General features: G+C 44.4%; 1 pseudogene; it reads right to left on the reverse strand.

The window, feature by feature from the left end:
* Window positions 1-1,663: 1,663 nt before the first annotated feature.
* LOC123465085 lies at window positions 1,664-11,351 on the reverse strand (annotated as a pseudogene).
* Window positions 11,352-11,355: the final 4 nt, after the last annotated feature.

The following is an 11,355-nucleotide window of genomic DNA, read 5'->3' on the forward strand; positions in this document are numbered from 1 at the left end:
CATTCTCCCACATCATCCCACCCTCTCCCTCTCCCACAGAGTCCAAAAGACTGTTCTATACATCTGTGTCTCTTTTTCTGTCTCGCATACAGGGTTATCGTTACCATCTTTCTAAATTCCATATATATGCATTAGTATACTGTCTTGGTGTTTTTCTTTCTGGCTTACTTCACTGTGTATAATAGGCTCCAGTTTCATCCACCTCAGTAGAATGGATTCAAATGTATTCTTTTTAATGGCTGAGTAATACTCCATTGTGTATATGTGCCACAGATTTCTTATCCATTCATCTGCTGATGGACATCTAGATTGCTTCCATGTCCTGGCTATTATAAACAGTGCTGTGATGAACATTGGGGTACATGTGTCTCTTTCAATTTTGGTTTCCTCGGTGTGTATGCCCAGCAGTGGGATTTCTGGGTCATAAGGCAGTTCTATTTCCAGTTTTTGAAGGAATCTCCACACTGTTCTGCATAGTGGCTGTACTAGCTTGCATTCCCACCAATAGTGTAAGAGGGTTCCATTTACTCCACACCCTCTCCAGCATTTATTGCTTGTAGACTTGTGGATAGCACCCGTTCTGTTATGCAATTTACTTCTCATCTTCAGTCAGTTCATAAATTATTGCAGAGCACCTACTGTGTACCAGGCATTGGTGCCACACAGTAGAAAGACACCCATGACCCAGGTAAACTCATCTTCTTTAGTTGTTTGAAGAATTCAGATTCTGCAGAATGTGGCATCAAATGCTAACATTCAAATATGTTTTAAAGAAGATATATGAGAATAACTGGTGTTCATGTCTACACTGTGAACATTCAGAAAAATAAAGATCATGACATCTGTTCCTGCACCTAAAGGCCAAAAGAAAAAAAAAAGATAATTAGGGGGAAAATGGAAACAGTGATAGTAGCAACACAGGAGACCCAGAATGTCTTCACTTTAAGCAATTCTAACATTTCTTGGTAAAAGAGTTCTTGGGTGGCTTAGTTCTAAGCCAGGAGAGACATCACACACAGAGAGCTCAATGAGCAGCTAAGGCTCCATGGAGCTTGATTTTTACCCTATTGGCCAGCTCAGTTCACATCGGGGTCCTCATGGTGTTATCCTGTTCAGCCCTCCGCTTGGTTGAGCCAAGCCACATTGTGCCACCAGTTGATAACTTAAAAGGCACAAGATTCTCAAATCCTTGGCTTTGGTGAAGAGAAGCAAAAGAGACAAAACATGCAAATATTTATGGATTAACACAACACATGCAAAGCCTCCCTGGGGCAAGTGTTCTCTCTGCAGCCCTCAGTGATCTGGAGTGGAATGTCCAGTAGAATATTCTGTAATGACGGGACTTTTAAAATATCTGCTCTGTCCAGCACCGTAGCACCTGGCCACATGATGCTCCTGAGCACTTGAAATGTGGTGGTTGTAACTGAAGAACTGAATGCTTTACTTCCTATACGTGTAGCGTCATTGTCTGTACTGTGCGGCTGGGTAAGTACTTTATCGGCCAGTGCGGATCCACACTGAGGGGGATCTTGTTGTCTTGTTTCTACCCCTGGAACCCCAACACCCTCAGTGCACACAGCTGCAAAAGGTTGAAGGGGCTTCCCAGATGGGTCAGTGGTAAAGAATCCGCCTGCCAATGCAAGAGACATGAGAGACGTGGGTTCGACCCCTGGGTCAAGAAGATCCCCTTGAGAACGGCATGGCAACCCACTCCAGGGTTCTTGCCTGGAGAATCCCATGCACAGAGGAGCCTAGCGAGCTATACAACCTCATAGGTTCACAAAGCATCGGACATGACTGAATCGACTTAGCACACAGACACACAGCCTCATGTGGCAAGTGGCACCACACTGGATATCTCAAACAGAATATATTCCCTCTTTTAATTTGGCGAACTTGCATTGCTTTTTCTTTCTTGCATTGCTTTTATTATTGTTTCATGGAAAGCATTTTGTTTTAAATATAGCAGCGTGCACATGTCACTCTTAAACTTCCAATCTATCTCTCCCCTCATCCTTTCCCTCTGTAACTCTAAATTTGTTCTCCAAGTCTACAAGTCTGTTCCTGTCTTGTAAACAAGTTCATCCTTGTAAACTATTACTGAACACAGGTTTTTTTTAAAGACTTTCTTTTATTTTAAACTGAATAATTTGAAGACTCAACTTGCAATTTTTATGCTTTACTGGAATTAAAAGAAAATATGATCATCATGGTAATCTACCCAGTATGTGCAATTGATTAGAGTAACTTCTCCCAAAAGGTTACATAGTTAAAATAGAGTATTAGAATAGCCAGGGGATTACTAAGATTTGGTGGGATTTTTGAAGACGATCCTATAATTCTTGGAATCCACTCTTGACTGCAGAGCTGTGGGGGTGCATTGGAGGAGGAGAAGGAGTGCCCACGGAGGAACCCCTCTAAAAAGAGATCTAGCTCTTCAATTTATAACACTCTGTGTGCTCAAAGGATGGGGCCAGGTCAGGGTCAGCATGGTCTTGGTTTACATCAAATTCCTCATAGATACTGGTCTCAGCGAAGAGGTGCATGTGGTTTAGGGGAGTGGGAATGAACAATCTCTCAGAGAGGGTCCTGTAGTTCAAGTGGACAAATATCGCATCCTCTGCTGATGGGTCCTGAGAGGAAGGAGATGTGAATGATGGAATGAAATGTGATGTTTGAAGGCTGGGGCATTGGGCATTGGAGGGCTTCGGGCTATGGCAAGGGTGGGCTAGGAGGACTCACCTCGCCATTCACTGTCCTGTCTTATTTAGGCTCTCCTTCTATGATGGCCTCATCTGGGAATGGAAGAGAGATGGCTCTTGGGGTCGGGGCGATTCTTTTAGACCTCCATATCTTTGGTAGGGACATCAAAGCCTAAAAAAGCAGGGGTGTGCCCCAGGTTCCTAAGTCTGTCTACTCCACTAAATTAAAAAAAAAAAACACACAAAAAAAACATTCCATATATAATCCCAGTACTGATGGACTCTCTTTCTCAGTTATGTGTGGAAAACCATGGAGCCCATCCTACATCGTCTGTTATGGACCATCCTCTAATGCATATCAGTAGATTCCCAAGATCATACAGGGGAGAAGAACAGATGGCTGTGGTTGAAAGGAGGAACAGGACTTGGAATGTCCCTGGTGGCCTAGGGATTAAGGGTCAACCTTCTAGTTCAGGGAGCATGGGTTCTGTCTCTGGTGGGAGAACTGAGATCCCACATGCCTTGAAGCAACTATCCTCAATGCTGCAACTGCTGAGCCCATGAGCTCTGTAGCCTTGAACTGCACCCCAGCACCACAGTGAAGATCCCCCAAGCTGCAGCTGAGACCTGATGCAGCTAAGAATAAATTAACACATATTTTCATAAAAAGAACAGGGTCCCATGGGTCTCTGGAAGAGATTCATTGAGGGATTACAACCATGGAAATCAGTTTTTAACCTACAGGAAGTGAAAACGCCATTCTCTGCTATGAGCCCACCTCCCCCTGTGTCAGATGACACTGTGCTTCCCTCCTTCAAACTTACAATTTTGCGTAGACCACCAGTGACAGTTTGGCTCTTCATACTTACTTTATGGGTAACCAGTGACAGACAAGATCAGCGAGGAAGATGCTGGTATAGATGAAGGCTACGGAGAGCCTAAGGAGAAGGTGCAGCTGGCTGGAGTGGCCTTAAGGAAGCCATGCTTCTGCCAACAAGCCAACAGAAGGTCTGGTTATTCATTGCATACACCCTGCCCCTACACACAGGAGTTATTGTATCCTTGTGTCAAAGTGTGTCAGCAGCTCTCAACCTGATCAGTATGGTCTCCACTTCCCAGGAGGTACCAAAGCATCCAGGAGAGATGTTAGCAGAGGATAAAGTAAATAGGCCATGCAAGACCAGCAGAGGTCTGAAACCAGGTCCCCTGGGCACCGATGCAGTTTTTCTCTGCTGCCCCATATGACAAGGCATGGTGTTTTTGCATGAATGGGGACCGCTTTAATCCTGCATATATTTCCCCCTCCATCCACATATACCTGGAATGGAATCCTCAAGTAGACATGACACTTCTATTTCTGAACTGTGGAATGTTTAGTTCATAAAACACTAGCAGAGGAATAGCACATATTGAAGGTGTCCCTAAAATTCTTCTCTTATCCCCCATCCTTCCCCAAAGATACTGCTGGAGGGAAGGTAAGCATCTCCCTTAAGCATGGGGTCAAGTCACTGTGTCTCACTGTGTTCAATTTAGAAGTTGCCACTCCCAGAGATTGAGAAACTCAATGCCCCCTCTGGTTCTAATACAGACCATGATCTCAAATGCTGACATGGCAGGGACGTTGAGGAGCCCAAAGTCACAGAACTGGGAGGTGGTAGAATGAATGCTCACACAGGGATTCTCTGTCATCTCAGAAATTTGCTGAGATAGGAGATGGTCTTGCTTACCTTCTGTGGTGTGTGGATCCATAGTTGATGGGCAACTACTTCTAGTGGATTCTAGGGGGGAAAAAAGCCAGAGGGGGTGAACAGTAACCTTCCTTGCCCCACCAAAGGAGGACTCTTGTTTCTGGAAGGTTGACCTCCTGCTTTTCTTTGACTCTGTCATCCCTCAGAGCACTGATGGGGGAGGGGAGAGCTTCTGGTCCCTCACAGTGATTGTGTTGAGTAGAGCCTCCATCCCAGAGAAGAGATGGTGGAAGGAAGCATAAAGGATATGCCTGGTGATGAAAGACAGCTATAAGCAAGAGACATCCTCTCTGCACCAGGAATGAATATCTATGCTCCTTAATTGGAAAATCACCTGTATGTCAGAGGTGCTACTGGGAAAACACTAAGAGCAAGGGGCCAATGCAATCTCTGATCCTCCCGAATGAGCCCAGCCTCTCCTCCTCCTGGGTCTACCCTGACCCTTTTCTTTATTTGCCTGGATAGCCAGGACTCTGATATGGAGCATCCATACCAGAGGTGGAAGAATGTTGAGATGCCATATACCATCTGTGTTCCTCTCTAGTTCTCATTGCCTCCGTTTCTCCAGAAGCCCTAAGGTCCCCTGATGCCAGCACGGAGACCTTGAGATAGAGCTCAGTGACACAGTAAGATATTATGGGAAAAGCCAAATGGCCTTTTTGGCACCACAATGTGATTTAGTGTATTGTAAAGCATGGGACTCTTCATGGGTTCTCCAGGCAAGAATACTGGAATGGGCTGCCATTTCCTCCTTCAGGGGACCACGTTTTGTCAGGACTCTTCACTATGATCCGTCAGGCTTGGGTGGCCCTGCATGACTGACCCATAGCTTCACTGAGGTATGAAAGCCCCTTCACCACTACAAGGCTGTGATCCATGTGGAGGAGGTAGTGAAGGACAGAGGAGTCTGTCGTGCTGCAGTCCACAGGGTGGCAAAGAGCTGGAGAGAACATAGCATCTGAACAGGGGCAACAACGCATGGGCCAGGAACAGGTTCATCACCTGTAACAGACAGGAACAGTGGGTCGCTGGAGTCTGAGCATGAGTAGGAGAGTGACTGAAAGAGCTGTAGCACCTGTAGACCCCGCTGTGGGCTGGGGACCCAGGACCCAGAGGGAACTCTGACTGGAGTGCTCTGTGGGGGCTCTGGCCTCCAGCAAGCGGGCGTCCAAGGTTCTGCCCCTCCCTGAGCAGATGGAACTGTTCAAAAGCACTCTCAGAGCTGCAGACCAAGGTCACGTTCTCTTCTGACCTCACCTCGGGGCCCTCCTGGGCTGAGAGAGAGGGTTTCTTGGACAGACCTGGAAGGAAGAGACCTTTATCTTAGAGCACAGAGTAACTCTAGTCCTAAGTATAGGACTAAAGCCCAAAGTGTGCCACAAGAGCAGCACTGCAATGAGAAGCCCGCCCACTGCCAGGAGAGAAAGCCCCACAGTAAGGGGTACTCAGCACAGGGAAAAGTTCAGAAATAACTTTAAAAATGGAGTGTCCTAGCTCTGTGAAATATACCGTTGGTAGCTTGATAGGGATTGCATTGAATCTATAGATTGCGTTGGGTAGTATACTCATTTTCACTATATTGATTCTTCTGATCCATGAACATGGTATATTTCTCCATATTAGTGTCCTCTTTGATTTCTTTCACCAGTGTTTTATAGTTTTCTATATATAGGTCTTTAGTTTCTTTAGGTAGATATATTCCTAAGTATTTTATTCTTTTCTTTGCAATGGTGAATGGAATTGTTTCCTTAATTTCTCTTTCTATTTTCTCATTATTAGTGTATAGGAATGCAAGGGTTTTCTGTGTGTTGATTTTATATCCTGCAACTTTACTATATTCATTGATTAGCTCTAGGAATTTTCTGGTGGAATCTTTAGGGTTTTCTATGTAGAGGATCATGTCATCCGCAAACAGTGAGAGTTTACTTCTTCTTTTCCAATTTGGATTCCTTTTTTTTCTCTTTCTGCTCTGATTGCTTTGGCCCAAACTTCCAAAACTATGTTGAATAGTAGTGGTGAAAATGGAAACCCTTGTCTTGTTCCTGACGCTAGGGGAAATGCTTTCAATTTTTCACCATTGAGGATAATGTTTGCTGTAGGTTTGTCATATATAGCTTTTATTATGTTGAGGTATGTTCCTTCTATTCCTGCTTTCTCGAAAGTTTTTTATCATAAATGGATGTTGAATTTTGTCAAAGGCTTTCTCTGCGTCTATTGAGATAATCATATGGCTTTTATTTTTCATTTTGTTAATGTGGTGTATTACATTGATTGATTTGTGGATATTGAAGAATCCTTGCATCCCTGGGATAAAGTCTACTTGGTCATGGTGTATGATCTTTTCAATGTGTTCTTGGATTCTGATTGCTAGAATTTTGTTAAGGATTTTTGCATCTATGTTCATCAGTGATATTGGCCTGTAGTTTTCTTTTTTTGTGCCATCTTTGTCAGGTTTTGGTATTAGGGTGATGGTGGCCTCATAGAATGAGTTTGGAAGTTGACCTTCCTCTGCAACTTTCTAGAAGAGTTTGAGTAGGATAGGTGTATCTCTTCTCTAAATTTTTGGTAGAATTCAGCTGTGAAGCTGTCTGGACCTGGGCTTTTGTTTGCTAGAAGATTTCTAATTACAGTTTCAATTTCTGTGCATTTGATGGGTCTCTTAAAATTTTCTATTTCTTGCTGGTTCAGTTATGGAAAGTTGTACTTTTCTAAGAATTTGTCCATTTCTTCCGCGCTGTCCATTTTATTGGCATATAATTGCTGATAGTAGTCTCTTATGATCCCTTGTATTTCTGTGTTGTCTGTTGTGATCTCTCCATTTCACTTATACTTTTATTGATTTGATTTTTCTCCCTTTGTTTCTTGATGAGTCTGGCTAATGGTTTGTCAATTTTATTTATCCTTTCAAAGAACCAGCTTTTGGCTATGTTGATTTTTGCTATGGTCTCTTTTGCATTTATTTCTGCCCTAATTTTTAGCATTTCTTTCCTTCTACTAACCCTGGGGTTCTTCATTTCTTCCTTGTCTAGTTGCTTTAGGTGTACAGTTAGGTTATTTATTTGACTTTTTTTCTTGTTTCTTGAGGTATGCCTGTATTGCTATGAACTTTCCCCTTAGCACTGCTTTTACAGTGTCCCACAGGTTTTGGGTTGTTGTCTTTTCATTTTCTTTCATTTCTATGCATATTTTGATTTCTTTTTTGATTTCTTCTGTGATTTCTTGGTTATCCAGCAGCATGTTGTTCAGAATGGGAGAAAATAATAGCAAATGAAGCAGCTGACAAACAACTAATCTCAAAAATATACAAGCAACTCCTACAGCTCAACTCCAGAAAAATAACTGATCCAATCAAAAAATGGGCCAAAGAACTAAATAGACATTTCTGCAAAGAAGACATACAGATGGCTAACAAACACATGAGAAGATGCTCAACATCACTCATTATCAGATAAATGCAAATCAAAACCACAATGAGATACCATTTCATGCCAGTCAGAATGGCTGTGATCCAAAAGTCTACAAGCAATAAATGCTGGAGAGGGTATGGAGAAAAGGGAACCCTCTTACACTTTCATGGGAATGCAAACTAGTACAGTCACTATGGAGAACAGTGTGTAGATTCCTTAAAAAACTGGAAATAGAACTGCCTTATGACCCAGCAATCCCACTGCTGGGCATACACACCGAGGACATCACAATTGAAAGAAACATGTGTACCCCAATGTTCATCGCAGCACTGTTTATAATAGCCAGGACATGGAAGCAACCTAGATGTCCATCAGCAGACGAATGGATAAGAAAGCCGTGGTACATATACACAATGGAGTATTACTCACCCATTAAAAAGAATACATTTGAATCAGTTCTAATGAATGGATGAAACTGGAGCCTATTATACAGAGTGAAGTAAGCTAGAAAGAAAAACACCAATACAGTATACTAATGCATATCTATGGATTTTAGAAAGATGGTAACTATAACCCTGTATGCGAGACAGCAAAAGAGACACAGATGTATAGAACAGTCTTTTGGACTCTGTGGGAGGGGAGAGGGTGGGATGATTTGGGAGAATGGCATTGAAACATGTATAATATCATATATGAAACGAATCACCAGTCCAATTTTGATGCATGATACTGGTTGCTTGGGGCTGGTGCACTGGGTCGACCCTGAGGGATAGAACGTGGAGGGAGCAGGGAGAGGGGTTTGAGATGGGGAACACGTGTATACCTGTGGCGGATTCATGTCGATGTATGCCAAAACCAATACAATATTGTAAAGTAATTAACCTCCAATAAAATATATAAATTTATATTACAAAAAGAAATTCTAAAAAAATGGAGTGTTATTTAAAATCCTTTTAAAAAATAAATAATTTTTATAAAATGGCTTGTCATTTAATATCCTTTTTTAAAGAAAGAATATATGTATATGAATAACTGAATCACTCTGTTGTATAACAGGAATTAACAACATCTGAAATCAACTATACTTCAACAAACATAAATAAGATAAAATAAATTTAAAAAATCTACCAGATGTGTGATTGTCTTGAAATAAACGGAACCCACTAACTACTGCTGGGGACCATCAGAAAACATGACATTGACCTAGAAGAAGAGATTATGGAGTGGAAATTGCCAGAATCTCATTCGATCTTTGACTGCTTCTTTCTTGATGGTGTTTCAGCGCTGCCCTGACCACCCCTAGGGGATGGAAGGGACTCCTTAATGGGAGGATTGGCGGGACCACTCCCCCCTCTTTGTGCAGAAGGACGCATTAAACCAAGAGTCTAAGCAACTTCAGGGTGTCGACCTCCATCTCGATCACCCAGGGGCCAGACTGCAAGGGCATCTGGTACCACAGTGTGCTGCTGACAGAGGAAGGGAACTCTGACATGAAAGCGGGAAACCAACCCCTTAACCAACCATCGTTGGCTGCCTGAGCGGGGAATTGCCCAGGTCCCTCCTCTGGTACATTTTCCTCCATTGGTCGTTCTTTCAGGTTCTTGCTTTTTCAGCCTTTCACCGGCTGTGTCTTCTCCTTAGCACATGGCAGGCACTCTGTTCTCTTTTCCCTTCCGTGTTCACACCTCTCTCTGGTTTGTTCCCTCTCCTGAGTTTGTGAGTGTCTCTGCACGCCTGTCATTCTCTCTCGGGACTGATGCTGGACTGGACACCAGACCTTCTGTGACACAGAGAGCAGAAGGGACTTGTCTGGCCACACTCACCTGTGATGATGATATCCACAGGGTCGCTGGGAACTGACCACTATAGGGGGTGTGGCTGAGAGAGCCATAGCATCTGTAGGTGCCCGCTCTCACCAAAGTCATGGGGCCAATGAAGAAGTCAGCTGGGGCATGCCCACCAGTGAGCATCTCTGCACATCTCTGGAAATGCCCTGTGCTCCTTTTTTTGTGCAGGATAAATTTGTCAAGCAGCATTGATGAGTGACAGTGGAGGGTCACATTCTCTTCCACACGCACGAGGGGGCCTGGGTGCGCTGAGATGGCAGGTTTTGTGAACACACCTAGGAGCAAAGAGCTTGTGAGCTTTAGTGAGTCACCCTGCCTCAGCACTTCCCCTGACATCTGAAGGTGTGAAAAACCTCCCCATGAAGCAGCAAAGCCAATTACCCTTCCTGTCTGTTCTGTTGCATTCTCTTTAGCCTTGTTCTCAGGCTCTGGCTCATGCTTTTCTGTTTCTCTTTGCTCAAGACCTTAGGCCGTCTCTGTGTTTATTCTAAGCTTTTTAGCTGTTCGATCTGCTCTCAGCTTCATGCATACATACTCAGTCACTTCAGTTGTGTCAGACTCTGTGGGGCCCCATGGACTGTAGTCCACAGTGCTCCTCTGTCCATGGGATTCTCCAGTTGAGAATACTGGAGTGAGTTGCAGTGCTCTTAACTTCATCCCATTCCTAATATGCATGGTGGGGGGCTGGGGTGGGTCTGCTTCTCTGGTAGAACACATACCAGGTGTAATACGTACCTTGGCTCTTTCACACTCGTCTCCTAGAAAGTGGGTGATGATGGGCAGGAGATTGGGAAGGAGGTGGAGAAAAAAGGGAACATTTTCCCACCTGTGACCCCCACTTCACGCCTCTGGAAACATTCCTGGGCTGACTTGGTCTAACTGGGACCCCAGCTCCTTCATATGGGATTACAGCTTCCTACTGGGTGACAGGTACTGGATCAGGGGCCCCCTTGGCATCCCAGTTGACAGGCAATGGCAGCATCCTGTCTAACTAATGCCTACAGAGGCTCCTTTTTCCTGAGCCAGGGGAACACATCCCTCTATTCAACATCCTGAGTTTAAACTCTCAGACTTGGTTCTCTTTCCTTGGTTCAGTTCTGGCTGGGAATCCTGAAGACGTCTTTGGCTGCACTGGCACGTGGACCTAGGGTAGGATTGCCTGCAGGCACAGGTGTCCTGAGCTGGGCTGGACCCCTCCTACCTGTGACCATAATCTGCAGGGGGTCACTGATATAGGACCACACAGAGAGAGACATGTGTAGGACCCGGCATGTTTTCTGGTCACTGGCCCAATGGTGAAGGTGTTGAAATGATATCCCTGGAGCTTGGGCAAAATGGTCCCATCTCTTTTGAGCAGTCTGAATATCACAAATGGAGGACCGAAGTGACACTGAACAGTCACAGTCTGTCCTAAGGGAACCACAGGGCATGGCCAGGCTGACAAAGAGGGCTTCTCATAATCACCTAGGAGAGAAGGAGACACAGGCTTTGAGAGAAAAATAGGAATGGTCCCCTCTCCCCACTGCCCTCGTGGGTGCTTCCCCTTCAATTCTTCCAACTGTCCTCCCCTAAAGTGCATCACCCTGATGCTCAGGGACACCTGGTGCTTGGGGACAGTCAGAGACACAGTCAACCCAGGATGGACATCATG

Source organism: Bubalus bubalis, chromosome 18 (genome assembly GCF_019923935.1).
Source record: "Bubalus bubalis isolate 160015118507 breed Murrah chromosome 18, NDDB_SH_1, whole genome shotgun sequence".
Lineage (NCBI taxonomy): Eukaryota > Metazoa > Chordata > Mammalia > Artiodactyla > Bovidae > Bubalus > Bubalus bubalis.